This window comes from Callorhinus ursinus, unplaced genomic scaffold, assembly GCF_003265705.2.
Source record: "Callorhinus ursinus isolate GAN/ISIS: 27379988/994484 unplaced genomic scaffold, GSC_fseal_2.0 scaffold78, whole genome shotgun sequence".
Classification (NCBI taxonomy): domain Eukaryota; kingdom Metazoa; phylum Chordata; class Mammalia; order Carnivora; family Otariidae; genus Callorhinus; species Callorhinus ursinus.
In genome coordinates, this window is record NW_027397140.1 from 3,736,151 (window position 1) to 3,749,796 (window position 13,646).

Here is a 13,646-nt window from a genome sequence, read left to right on the forward strand (position 1 = left end):
ATATGCCCCATTATTCCCTTTGCACACCTATGAATTAGGAGGATAATGTAGGTCAGGGCCAGTATAAGTGGAAAGTCCCTTAAATAAACCCAAGGAGAAGGACAGAGGGGGACCTGGAAGTACATTAAAGGTCTCATCTTGCTCAGGATATGAAGATTACACATCTGATTACTTTTTCCGCTAAATGATGGCTTTATTGAGATATAATTCACATACCATAAAGTTCACAATTGAGGGGCACCTGACTGGCTAAGTTGGTAGAGCACGCAGTTCTTGCTGTCAGGGTTGTGAGTTCAAGCCCCACGTTGAGCCTGGAGCCTACTTTTAAAAAAAATTAATTAAAAATAAATAAGCGAAGTATACAATCCAGTGTTTTTTAAGATATTTACAGAGCCATGTATCCACCACTCTCTAATTCCAGAGCATTTTCATTAGTGCATAAAGAAATACCATACACATTTGCAACCACTCTCACTATCCACATCTCCCGAAGCCCCTCTTAACCACTAATCTACTTTCTGTCTGCATAGATTTGCCTATTCTAAACTTTTAATATAAATGGAATAATATAAAATATGGTCCATTGTGACTGGTTATTTCATTATGTTCAGTATGTTCATTATTTATGGTTAATGTTTTGAAGCTCAGCATGTTGCAGCAAGTATTAGTATTTCATTTTCTTCCATCTCTTCATGGACATTCAGGGTGTTTCCACTTTTTGAACATTGTGAATAATGCTTCCCTGAATATTTGTATGCACATTTTTATGTGGTCACATGTATTCAAATCTTAGTCAGTTACCTGGAAGTGGAATTGCTGGGTCATGTGGAAACTCTATCATTCTTAGTAACTTCCAAACTGTTTTCTAAATAGCTAAACTTTCCCTCTGGCAATGTATGGAAATTCTCATTACTTTTTAATGTTGATAGAAAAATATGTGTAAACATGTTTGTTAAAAGGTTAATGGTAAAGCTAGACAAACTAGAAACAGGATAAATGAGTTCCAAATCATAATTTAAAGCGAACAAATAATAATCTAACCATTAAAGATCTTCTAAAAAGAAAATATACAAGGGACGCCTGGCCAGCTTGGTCGATAGAGCATGCGACTCTTAATCTCAGGGTTGTAAGTTTAAACCCCATGTTGGGTATAGAGATTATTTAAAAATAAAATCTTTTTTTAAAAAGAAGAAAATATACAAATTACTAAATCCTTCCATATTTCCAAGGATCAATGAACTATACCATGGTGGCCATGAGTTCAGTGCATCAAATATTCCCCATTCCAGAGACAGGAACTTATTCCCACCTCCTTGCCATGAGATGTGGCCACATAGCATGCTTTGACCACCAAAGTGTGAGCAGAAGTTATGTGTGTCATTGCTGGGCAGAAGATTCAAGGACTGAGGTGGGATTTACCATGGACTCTTGCACCCTGCCACAGAAACCATCCACACTCCAGATGGCACATTCCTGTTGGTTGGGAGACTGAAGTGACAGTATAGAGATCCAACCACTTGTACACGTGTGCCGTGAGGAAGACAAAAATCTGCTTCTTTAAACCATGACATTCTGAAGTTATTACCACAGCAAAACCTGATCTAGCATGCAAATACAAAAAATTAGTACCAGGATTGGGGACATCAGGAAGAATTTATAATATGTGGTATTGACTTAGGTGTCAGGCAGCATGCTTATGAGAAAATTATTATTGGGGGCCAAAAAGATCACAATCTATATAATACAGTAGCAACATACCTGGTAAAACCACTGTTTGCAATAACTCAGAAGTCAGATCATAGGCCTAATGAACTTATACCTCGAACAGAAGAGTTTGGAAATTGGAACCAGTCTATGCTAGTTGTTATAGGTTGCAGTTAGTACATTTTTATGTAAAAAAAAAAAAAAAACTCAGAAAGGAACTGGTCAATTTTCAAGTAGGAGTAAAAGAAAATAGAATCTAAAAAGTCATGGATTTGCAGAGTTGGAAGAGGGAACTTTTTCTCAATTTCAAACAGTAAAAGATAAAACTGATGTGGCCTCTGATGGGCTCTGCCCCTGTGTTCAAGAAGTCTTCGAAGATTAGGTGACTTCCAAGCTCCATTTTGAAATATAATCAGTGATTTATCGAGTTATAAAAGCAGTGAAAATTGTTCCAGACAGAAAGGATCCATGGACAAAAGAAAATATTTGTGAAGCAACTTGGGGTGTTCGGAGGAAATACAAATATTATTACATCACGACAGTTTCCAAACTCTCCAAAGCTGAGGATGCCTTTCTTCAAGCTGAGAATCTAAAATTGGTGAAAGAAGACTTGTTCCAGGCTCTGTGGATCACATTTTGAAAATCACCTGAATAAGTAGCCAGCCTTCGGGGGCCATATTATCTCTCAATGCCAAACCAAGGAAAAACAGAATCAGATCTAGCAGAAGAATGATAGAAGAGTTAGAAGGGAGTCACTATAGGTAAAATGACCAAATAAGAGACTCTTTCAACAGTCAAAGCATGAAAGAGTGAGGTCCTGAAGTTTACGATGGCTTTGAGGATAGCTTGGAGGGGATGTATTTCAAAGATATTTAGGAGAGAGAGTACATAGGATTGGGCCACTGATTACATGGAGGTTGGGAAAAGGATAGGGAGAGGAGAGATTGGGGTCAAGAATAAGTTCCAGATTTCCAATTCAGGGGACAGGATGAGTACAGGTACTAGCAACCAAGACAGGGAATACAAGGGGCCCCTGGCTGGCTCAGTTGATAGAGCATGTGACTTTTGATCTCAGGGTTGTGAGTTCAAAGCCCACATTGGTGTAGAAATTACTAAAAAAAAATCTTTTTCTTCTTTTTTTTTTTTAAGAAACGGCTTATTTTCTATCATCCTTATTTTCATTTTGTTTGCTTTTGTGTAAGAGCAGCTAAGACCACTCAAGGGTTGTTCCTACCCACTGAGTGGCCTAAGCAGTAGGAGCTGACCAGTCTTCAATGGCAGGCTGAGCACTCCAGTCTTCAATAGGGAACTGCTGAATAGGCACCTGCACACCTTCAGACTAGTCTGTGACTTCAGGTTGAGTAGCGGAGAACTCGAAGCTGGATAAGTCCATTCATCCTGAAATTCTTCATTACAGCCTTTTAAGCAGTGGCCTGCTTTTCCTTTCCAATCTCCTCAGGATCTCTGTAGAAGTAGAGATCAGGCATGACCTCCCAAGGGTGTTCACAGGAAATGGTGCCATGCAAGTGTGGAAATTCATGGGCCCAGCATTCACCACATCAGACCCACTGAGTGAGCTCCCTTGTTGTTGCAAGGGATGGCAATGTCCACATAGCTCAGAGGAGAGTCTGTATTACACAGAGCAATGGTAGGCAAGTTAACATAAGATGCCTCTGTGAGAGCTAGTAGTCAGCCCTGGGGTCGGTAACCACCAGAAGTGTGGGCTCCCAGAAGGCTGCCTGGATCTGGTTAGTGAAGGTTCCAGGAGTGAAGCAGCCAGCAATAGGAGTGGCTCCAGCAACAGCAGCAAACTTAAGCCCAGTTTGCTGACCAGTATTCCTGGATGATCGGACACTGACATCAACTTGGTTTACAAAGGCAACAATGGCCCAAGCTGCCGGCAAGAGCTTCTCCCAGGTTCTCTGCAGATTTATGATGTAGATACCATCACTTTTCCATTTGTAGATGTACTGTTCCATTTGGAAGTCAAGGTTATTGCCACCTAAGTGGGTTCCTACTGCAAGGAATTTGAGGATATCCTCCTCCTTCATTTGCAGGACATCAAGGGCTCCAGACATTGTGAATTTTCCCTTTAAGTTATAAAGGGAATGCAAAACAACGTTGTATTCATCCCTCCCTGGGTAGTGTGGAAAGAAAAACAAAATCTTAAACAAACAAGCAAAAAAACAAATGATGGGCTGCCTGGGTAGCTCAGTCGGTTAAGTGTCTGCCTTCAGCTCAGGTCATGATCCCGGGATCCTGTGATGGAGCCCCGCATCGGGGCTTCTCCCTCTCCCCGCCCCCACCCTTGACTTGTGCTCTCTCTCGCTATCTCTCTCTCTCAAATAAATAAATAAATAATCTTTAAAGAAAAATTTTTAATTATTTTTTTAAAGTTAGGAATATAAGATAAGCAAGGACGGCAATCAGGAGCAATGGGACTGAGTTTATTTGCAAACATGCTGAGTTTGGAATATCTGCATGATAGCCAGTTTTAAGTGTCCAGTAGAAATTTAACACACAAGGAAGAAGTTGGGAACTCTAGGAAGATGCCAAATGTGGAACAGTGCTTAAATACCCAAAGAAAATATTTAGCAACACCACCCCACCCCCCACCTTGGGAAGGGCAAACATATCCCTACTATCAAGAGCCAGCCCCATTCCATTCTTCCTGCCCAAAGGGGACCCAGTGTGTTTGTATCAACATGGGCCAATGTTTAACTCAAGTAGCAGAAGACAGTCTGTCATCATCTGTGAAGGAGAGAGTGGGAGAAGTTTTCATTATTTCTCCCTTATTCCTGCCTCAGATCTCTCCTTATAGAGTAAGTAAACCAGCAGTAGGTAAACAAAGGATGTGTTTACAGCTCCTGTTAGCCAGGGCTCTATCTCAAGGATGATTAGATACCGATTGGGAAGAAATCAGCAGGCAAGGCAGGGTGTTTGATGATTTCAAGCTTACCATTGAGATAGACCCCACAGTGACGCCTCTCAGTCAACAGCATGATGAACAAATATCCTTAAGCAATTTCATTCAAATTACCAGTTGCTGAGAAAATAAAACTATACCTCCTAATTTTTATTGGCCCAAGTGAGAACCATTTAATGATTATAGAATGATATGCTCCTAAAAGGTTTCCTGGGAAACAGGCTCTGAGAATTGTGTGCAGGAGTTTCAGTGGGAGTGCTCTCAGGAACCACACTGTGAGAGAGAGGGAAGCAAGAAGGGGCAGAGGGAGAAAGTGCACCGTGATGCCTCAGTACAGTCCACCTTTGAGGCAAGAGAGCTGGGATTTCGTAGCCGCCTATGGACCAGTCACTGGGTGCAAGTAGCCCCCAGGAAGCAGGTATGACTTAGATATGTCAATTTCCCAGTGGCTGTTTATCTGAATAAATGGTCATGGGTGTCTTTGGAGAAGAGGGCATGTCATTACCATATACCCTTGTCATGGTGTCACAGGATCTTTTCTTGTGGGTACCCAGCCTCTCTTCTAGTCAATGGGGTTCAGATTCGAGTTTCTAGAAACACTAGCTGAAATATATAGCTGAAAACAAGCTTTTTTACTGAGTACTTTGCCTCTGAGAATAGATATACTATTTTTAAGAATGTCACAGTTTTGTTTTGTTTTGTTTTTTTCAGAGCAATCTCAACACAGAGAATGAAAACTGATGACCTTAGGTTCAATACAAGAATTTTTTTTTTTATGTTCTAAGCCAAGAAAAAGAAGTCTATGTATTACATGTACATGCCTACTAAAGTCTGTGTATGTGTGTATATATGTTTTTGTGCCAATTTTGCCCTGATGAAAAATAAAGAGTGTTCCTTTATGGCACCCCTGTGGGTTTTTTTAAGATTTTATTTATTTACTTGACAGAGAGAGGGAGAGAGAGAGAAAAAAAAAAAAAGCACAGCAGAGGAGAGGGAGAAGCAGACTCCTGGCTGAGCAAGGAGCCCAGTGGAGTACTTGATCCCAGGACCCTGGGATCATGACCTGAGTCGAAAGCAGATTCTTAACCGACTGAGCCACCCAGGCACCCATATGGTAACCCTGTTGAATTCCAGCTTATTTGTTATACTAAACAAACTTCATTTTCTTCTTGCTCACTTCTTTTCCCCCATCATCATTGTGGACCCAATTTCTATTTGAGTCAACTTACACCCATGACCATGTATGTGCACAATGTATCACTTAGCAGACATCACTTTTTCTGAGATAGACACCCGTAATATTTGCCAGTTTTCCCCATAGGAATTATAACAATAATGCAAGGAAAACCAGAACCGTAGTGGATGATTTACAAATGTAATTTAAATTATGTAATAGGATTACACATTAAATACAAGAGTCCCAGTTAAATTTGAATTTCAGATCAACTATATAACTATAATCAACTATATAGCTATAAATATAATACATATATATATTAGTATAAGTATGCCCTATGCAATATTTGAGACATACACTAAAAATTATTTGTTTTTTATTGATATAAATTCAAATTTACTGGACACTTTATATATGTTTGTTGCGCTAACTCTGACAAGCCTACTATACACAAGCAGTAGACATTACTCCTCCACACTTCCTACTTTTACTTCTGCCCTTCAATCTGTCATTGAAATCCACATTGCCTTTCCTCCTTGCAGAGAAGTATTAGGATCATGGAAAATGCTGATGATAACACACAAGGGGGCGCATCTGGCTCTCCCATTTACATCATGGAAAAGTTGGAACCAAACTGCCTTCTCATCTTAAAAAACATGCAAGTTTGTTGAGAAGTTTAAACATTCTTGGCAGAACTCGTCAAACCATCACATATAGATATACAATACCAGGTTTTTTGTGATCCACTTTCATGGTACATCATAAAAAGAATTATCCCAAAGCTAACGCCTTCACATAATTCAGTTTCTGCTACATTATCCCAAAATGCTAGGACTTAGAATAATTGTTGATGACTGCTCTCATGTCTTTGGATCAACTGGTCAGTTCTGGCATCTGGGCCAGACTCAGTCGAGCTTGGCTGTGCTTCCCTGGGCAGCTGCTATCAGCAGGCTGCTCAGTGTAGGAATGGTTGTGCTAGGAAGTGCCATTTGTCTGGGAGCAGGAAGGCTCTTGGCAGAGTGTAGGTGATGGAGACCTCTGTCTTACATTACCCATTAGACTAGCTCGGGCTTGGCAGGGGTCCAAGAGAGAAGCAGGCAAGGCTCCGTGAGGCCTTAGAGTCAAAACTAACATGCCTTTACTTCCTCTGCATTCTATCAGCCAACACATGTGAAAAGCCACACCAGATTCACAGAGGAGGCCACTTTCCGTTGGGAGGAGATGCAAAGGACATGGATACTGGGAGGGCTAGAGAACTGGATTTATTTTTCTAATCAATCTGTCTGCCCATCTTCAAATATTTTATTTAAGGGCACCTGTGTGGCTCAGTTGGCTAAGCATCTGACTTTGGCTGAGGTCATGATCCCAGGGTCCTGGGATCGAACCCCGCAATGGGCTTCCTGCTCAGTAGGGGGGTCTGCTTCTCCCTCTCCCTCTGCCCCTGCATGTGTGCTCTCTTTCTCTCATTCACTTTCTCTCTCAAATAAATAAATAAAATCTAAAAAATATATAATAAAAATAAATACATTACTTAATGTTAAGACATTTTGTGAGGTATAAAAAAGCTTTCTCGGGGAAAAAAAGCCATGGATTGACTTACCTGGTACCTGGTCCAGAATAGTTACCTGTCATTGTCACTTCAACATCAGAACAACCTCCTATGCAAAACTAAAAACCACTCCAAACCACCTTTGTTAACTAGGTGATCCTTCATGGCTTCCTGCACTTCAGAGCTTATATGTTTATTAATAATGGAGCTGAAAGACAAAGTTCTTCCTTCACACCCTCTGCCATATTCAACTGAACATCTACCAAAGGGACTACTATTGTGTTTACATTGTCTGTGCTTTCATCAGGAAAAATAGAGAAACATGTCACTAGCTGTACTTGTCATTTGGTGGTACTTCAGTACATTCTTTGCCTCATATTTACCCAGCATTTCAAAGGAACCATATCAATGCTATTTTTCATGAGTATTGCCTGAAGTTCAGCTTTATTGGAAGCCATCAAAGTACTAGTGTGTAATATTTAGATTTATAATATTAAACATCTAATACTATTGCCTTTATATTCCATACTTTTCTCTAATTTTTTGTTGTTTTAATCCAATTCTTCATTTCCTATGTGAAACCACTTAAATTTTTGAATGTGTCCTTCCTTCACTATCCAGGGTATCTCTGCAAATAACACACCAGTGGTTTTGTTCTCTCAGCTTCAACTACAGCTATAAAAGCAAATTCAGGTTGTACAACATTATGAAGTGAATTGTACTCTCTAAAATGGCTACTTTTATGTAAGGTGAATTTCACCTCTATTTAAAAAAAACTTAAAAAGAAACCACAGATTCAGTACACAAGAAAGAGTACTTCTAAGTAATATGAGAACAGACTCATTTGGTCTTCACTGTCTCCAACCACTTCCATTTCTCACCACCTCACCTTACTAGGTGTGTCCTTTTTTGGTTAAAAAATAACCCAATAATACTTGTTCCATTGTCAGCAAATTAGGATTAAAAATAAATAATACAAATTTCATTGAGTTACATTGACACTGGCTTGATTTTAAATTACAGTGATTGTGGCTAAGGTTTTGGTGAATTCAAGATGGCAGTGTAAGAGTCGGCTGCTCAGCTCTCCAAGACCCTGAAGATACAGGAGTACCTGATCCTCAAGGTGCCCTACAAAACACTGAATATACGCCTTTGGGCTGCTCAAAAACACATCAACCTGTAGATGACCCACATCCCTATGGTGGTAGCCAAGCTGAAGAAGACCTTGAGCAGCTGCCCTGCCAGGGACTCCATGGTCAGCCTTCTGGATGGCACAGGGGAGAAGCTTAGCGTCCTCAAGGGGAAGGTGGTGGGGTCCATCCAGGTGGAGGACTAGAGCACCAAGCTATGTAAGCGCAGAATCGAGCAACTCAAGGAGTAGCAGCTACCACCCCGCAGCAGCCAGCTTGTGGAAGAGGAAGCGCTTGGACCACATGATGGTGGAGCACCTGTTGCCCTGAGGCTCTTAGAATGCTGTGGTGAAGCTGGTACACCAGAGTGGCATGAAGAGCTGCCTGGAGTTCAGCCTAAATATTCAGGAGTTCACTGAACTCATCCAGCAGAACTAGAGACTGGACGCTGTGAGACATGTGAGAGAGCGCTTTGGTCAGATTGAAGGGAGCCAGCTGGCCAAGGTGCACCAGGTCATGGGCATGCTCGCCTTCCCACCAGACACGTACATATGGCCCTACAGGGACCTGCCGGACCCAGCCAAGTGGCGGATGCTGAGCCAAGAGGTCCGGCACAACTACTGGCTGCACCAGCTGCGGACAACTCTGTTCACCCTCATTCTATAGGCCGGCCTCTTGGTGAGAAAGACACCACAGTGCTCCAAGGAGGACAGCAGCTCCGAGAGCCATGACTGGCCTGTGTGCAGCCACTCCCCAAACTAGTAGTGCAGCCCCTGCGCATGGCCCACTGCACCAATTCCTGTTTGCTCTGCAAGATTTTGGGGGACTCGATGATCCAGAACAACCCACCCCTGAGGCTGCCCAACCACTACAGCTACGGCTACAACTCTCTTGCCATCTGTCAAGATGACAAAGCCATTTGTGCAAGCACCAAAGAAGTGTTTTACTTCTCACAAGCCCGAAGGTGTACATCGTGTAGGCGGACCCGCCCCGCGCGCCCCAGCCCTTGAGCCCCAGCCCTCGCGCCAAAGCCCCTGCGTCCCAGCCCTTGCGCCCTGGTCAACCTGCGCTTCTGTTTCTGGCGACCAAAAGTACAATAGGTACTCCTAGGAAAAGAGGAACTGGATGGGGCACATTTGTGCTTGGGGACAGTGTTTGCACTGATAGGATTCTGAAACACCCGTGAGCTACTTGACGCTTTCCCTTTCAGAGAGACTTTCCTGCCCAGGGAGCTTTAGCCACTTTGGAAACAAGAGTCCGTTATTTCCCGTGCCTTCAACCCTGGTGTCCTCCCTCCATTGGTCCCTCCTTCCCACCGCCCAGGAGCGGAGATGGGTGGCGCCACAGCCTGACTAGGTTGCAGTGGTGGAGGCGTCCCGCAGAGCTGAGGTCTCAGGGCCCTGAGCGTGGGGCTGGCTTAGGATGTGCTAGGCTCAACGTAACGTATTTCATGCCACATTATTTCCTGCTTGAGAAGGTATTCACGTGGAAATCCACTGGACGGAGTTCTGCAGAGGCCCTTGGCTCCACAACGGCAGATCTAATGCCGCTCCTTACAGAAACTAGTAGTTCAGTTGAAGTAACCAGCGATGACTTTTCAAATCAAATGAATCATTGTAGTTTACACAAAACCACACCGTAGAGGCTTGTATTTAGCGCTTATTTTTGCATGTTGATGTTGATTAGCTAATAAACTATAAATGTAAAATATGTGAATTAAAAGGTTTCCTATTTCTTAAAAAAATAAATCACAATAACCATAAAAAAAAGATGTTATGGATGAAATGCTTCCATTTTCTCAGCTGCATAAGCATGAATTGTAGTTGAAAAATCACCCTTAAAATTTGCACATTGTAATGTCGTCCCCATGCACATGACTAGTCTGCAGCTCACCAAGCAACTCATCCCCATCTCCTGAACTGGTCTGTGTTTACTCACCGAGACAATCCCCTAATGACACATAGGGTTGTTGGGTGTCAAGTTTCTATAAAATTTTCTAAATATATATCCTCCATTTCCATGCTTATAACCTTATTTGGAGTAACAAAGAGTTAACAGACTTTGAGTAGAACTTGACAGATGGGGTTTTGAAACTCTGATTTAAATAAACTGCTTTGTAAATAACTTAGTAGGTCCCTTTGTTGCAGGAATTCTTAGTCTTTAACATATTAACAAACATTGGGAATTTGCAAGAGAAAAATAGAGCATGCAGCATCTTTCACATTTCAGCATCTCTTACATTTATTCAACCTCAGAATTTTATTTTTCACTGAACATCTCACACTACTAAGTCTTCTGTGTAACAGACAGTGGGAGGTTCAACACAGACATGGAGTCCAGAAGTCCCTGCTCACTCCTGCTTTCTCCAGGCAAGCCAACTTTGTCCCAAAGGGTAAAATAGAAACAAGCTACTGCCACTGAGTGTCTCAAAATTGATTAGAAGTTTGTCTGACTTTCATTTTTGTGTTCAATCCAGCCAGTCATGTATATAGACACTGCTGGTTTCTCCATTTGTGAGTAGGATGGATTTTTTTTCTGGTTGCTTGAATTATATATGCCTTCCTTGGTGATCCCAACAAAGTAACATAACTTAATTTTCTCTATGGTATGCCACTTAAACACACTTAGTTTTTGCCTCTGTCACTTGATTAAATTGAACATCCTTGCTTTCTCTCTCTACACATTATAGCAATGGGTAAACACATGAAAGCCCCTTTCTCAAACAGACTTCTGTATAAAAAGCAATGTCCTTAATAAGAACCATTGGATTTAATAAAATAAAAAAGTGAGAGTCCTCAATATTATTGATGAGGGAACAGAAGCCAAGCTGAGGACAAAGCACAAGCTGACACCCCCCCACACCCCACCCCCCCCCCACCTCCACCTGCCCACCTCCCCCCCCATATGTGTGACATTTGTCTAGGAAACTCCCAACTGTCTTAATGTTAATGCCTTGCTAGAGCGATAAACAACCTTAACTCAATGGCAAAGCCTTTGGTATCCTGTGAGTCTTCTTTAACATATGAAAATCCTTTTGAAAACTTCCCTCTTCCTTACATCCCCCCAACTTCCAAGTATATATTTAGCCACCCCTCACAACCCCAGTGCAGCAGCTCTTTCTGCCCATGGGTCCTGTCCCCGTGCTTTAATAAAACCACCAATTTGCACCAAAGATGGTCTCAAGAGTTCTTTCTTGGCCATCGGCTCCAGATCTCACCACACCAAACCTCACCTATATTCCAAAACTACATCATTATGAAGACCTTACTTTGAAAATGAGACTGAAGAGTAGAAGGATGAAGGGCTTTGTGCAGGACAACCAGCTAGCTGTTGGTAGAACTGAGCCTGAATCCTGGAACTCAAATATCTTGAGGTGTTAGAGTTTCTCAAAGAGCTATAATGATTTATAACAATATATAATAATCATTTGACATTTCCAAGTTGGTCACATTTTGTTTTATATGTACTTTCTTCCTTCTGACAATTTCCAGGTGCTTGACAATTTAATAAAGTTTGATAATATTTAACAAGATATCCTACAGCTTGACAAGCATCATACATTTTCATAATAAAAGACTTGTTTCCAATTTAAATTGCTATTGTTTACTTATTTAATATAAGTTGTCCACTTTTGGGGTATCAGTCCAACAAAATATAAAATGTCTTGGACATAAATGCTGCAAAATGGGGTTTCATTCACTTCATCTATTCATTCATTTATTCGCTCAGTCATCATTGAACTGAAATCAACAAATCTAATCAACATTTTGAATGCCCATTGTATGCCTGGTGTAAGGGACACAACCAGGTTTATAAAAGGCATAATCTCATCACAAAGAATCTCACAGTTTAGTTGGAAGACAGGTATATAAGGGGGCAGGGGACCCTGAGCCCAGCATGGGTGCCAGGTGACTAGAGTGCCAGAGAACATCTCATGCAAGAGTATGGCCTGAAGGGGTGGAGCAAGATGGTGGAGGAGTAAGAGACCTGGATTTTGTGTGATCCCAGGAATTCAGCTGGATAGGGATCAAACCATTCTGAATACCTACAAACTCAATAGGAGATCAAAGAAAAGAATAACAACAACTTTCTGAACAGAAAAGGGACCACTTTCTGGAAGGTAGGATGTGCAGAGAAATGAATCCGAGGCAATATTCGGGAGGATAGACAGTGGGGGAGGGGGCCTCGGTTGGCTGATTTTGGCAAGTGATAGAGCCATGGAGCACAAAATTGGAACTTTTAGAAGTCAGCTCTGCTGAGGGATGTCACTCCAGTGGCTAAGTGGGAGGTGGAACCCTCAGTAGGACAGTGCGCTCTCAGGACCCTCAGGGTCACAGGAAGACTGGGGGTGCCTGAGTGCGGATCGGAGCGGAGAAGCTGGCTGCAGAGACAGAGCCGAGGCATGGGCTCTCAGCTCGGGTTGCAATAAACTATGATCCACGGCACAGTCCAGGCCACTGCTCCACCAGCAGGGACCCAACAAGTGGCAGATCCGGGGAGACTCCCCATCCTCCCCCAAGAAGAGTGGCACTGGAGCACACCATGGGGATCTGCTGGGTTTGGATCCTCCACACGGGGTCAGGTGCCAGAGACAGAAAAGCTTGGTCACAGGCTGGGTGAGCACAGAGTGCAGCCAGAGACCGGGGAGACAGGAGTGATCGACTGCTTTTCTCTGGGGGCGCACTGAGGAGTGGGGCCCCAAGTTCTCAGCTCCTCTGGGGTGGAGATCGGGAGGCCGCCATTTCACTCTCATCCTCCAAATCTTTACAGAGAGCTTGCAGGGAACAAAAGCTACTGAGAGCAAAACCGAACAGATTACTTAGCCCCGACTGGCAAGGGCAGGGCAATTCCAGCTCCGGCAAAGATATTTGTGAACCACGGCAACAGGCCCCCTCCCCCAGAAGATCAGAAAGAACAGCCAGCCAACACCAAGTTTACCAATCAATCAGAACGGCAGAACTCCAGCACTAGGGGAATACTATACATAGAATTCATGGCTTTTTTACCATGATTCTTTAGTCTTTCAAAACTAATTTTTTTAACTGTTTTTTTTTTTAATTTTTCTTTCTCCCTTTTTCAGACAACATCTTATCAATCCCTTTTTTAAAAAAATATTTTTTATTTTTTCATTTTTAGAGTCATATTCTATCCCTTCATAGT

At 42.3% G+C, this 13,646-nt stretch overlaps 2 pseudogenes; one reads left to right on the top strand and one right to left on the bottom strand.

Moving 5' to 3' along the window:
• Positions 1-2,829: 2,829 nt before the first annotated feature.
• Positions 2,830-3,782, bottom strand: LOC112808820 (small ribosomal subunit protein uS2-like; annotated as a pseudogene).
• Positions 3,783-8,410: 4,628 nt separating this feature from the next.
• On the top strand, positions 8,411-9,496 carry LOC112808815 (E3 ubiquitin-protein transferase MAEA pseudogene; annotated as a pseudogene).
• Positions 9,497-13,646: the final 4,150 nt, after the last annotated feature.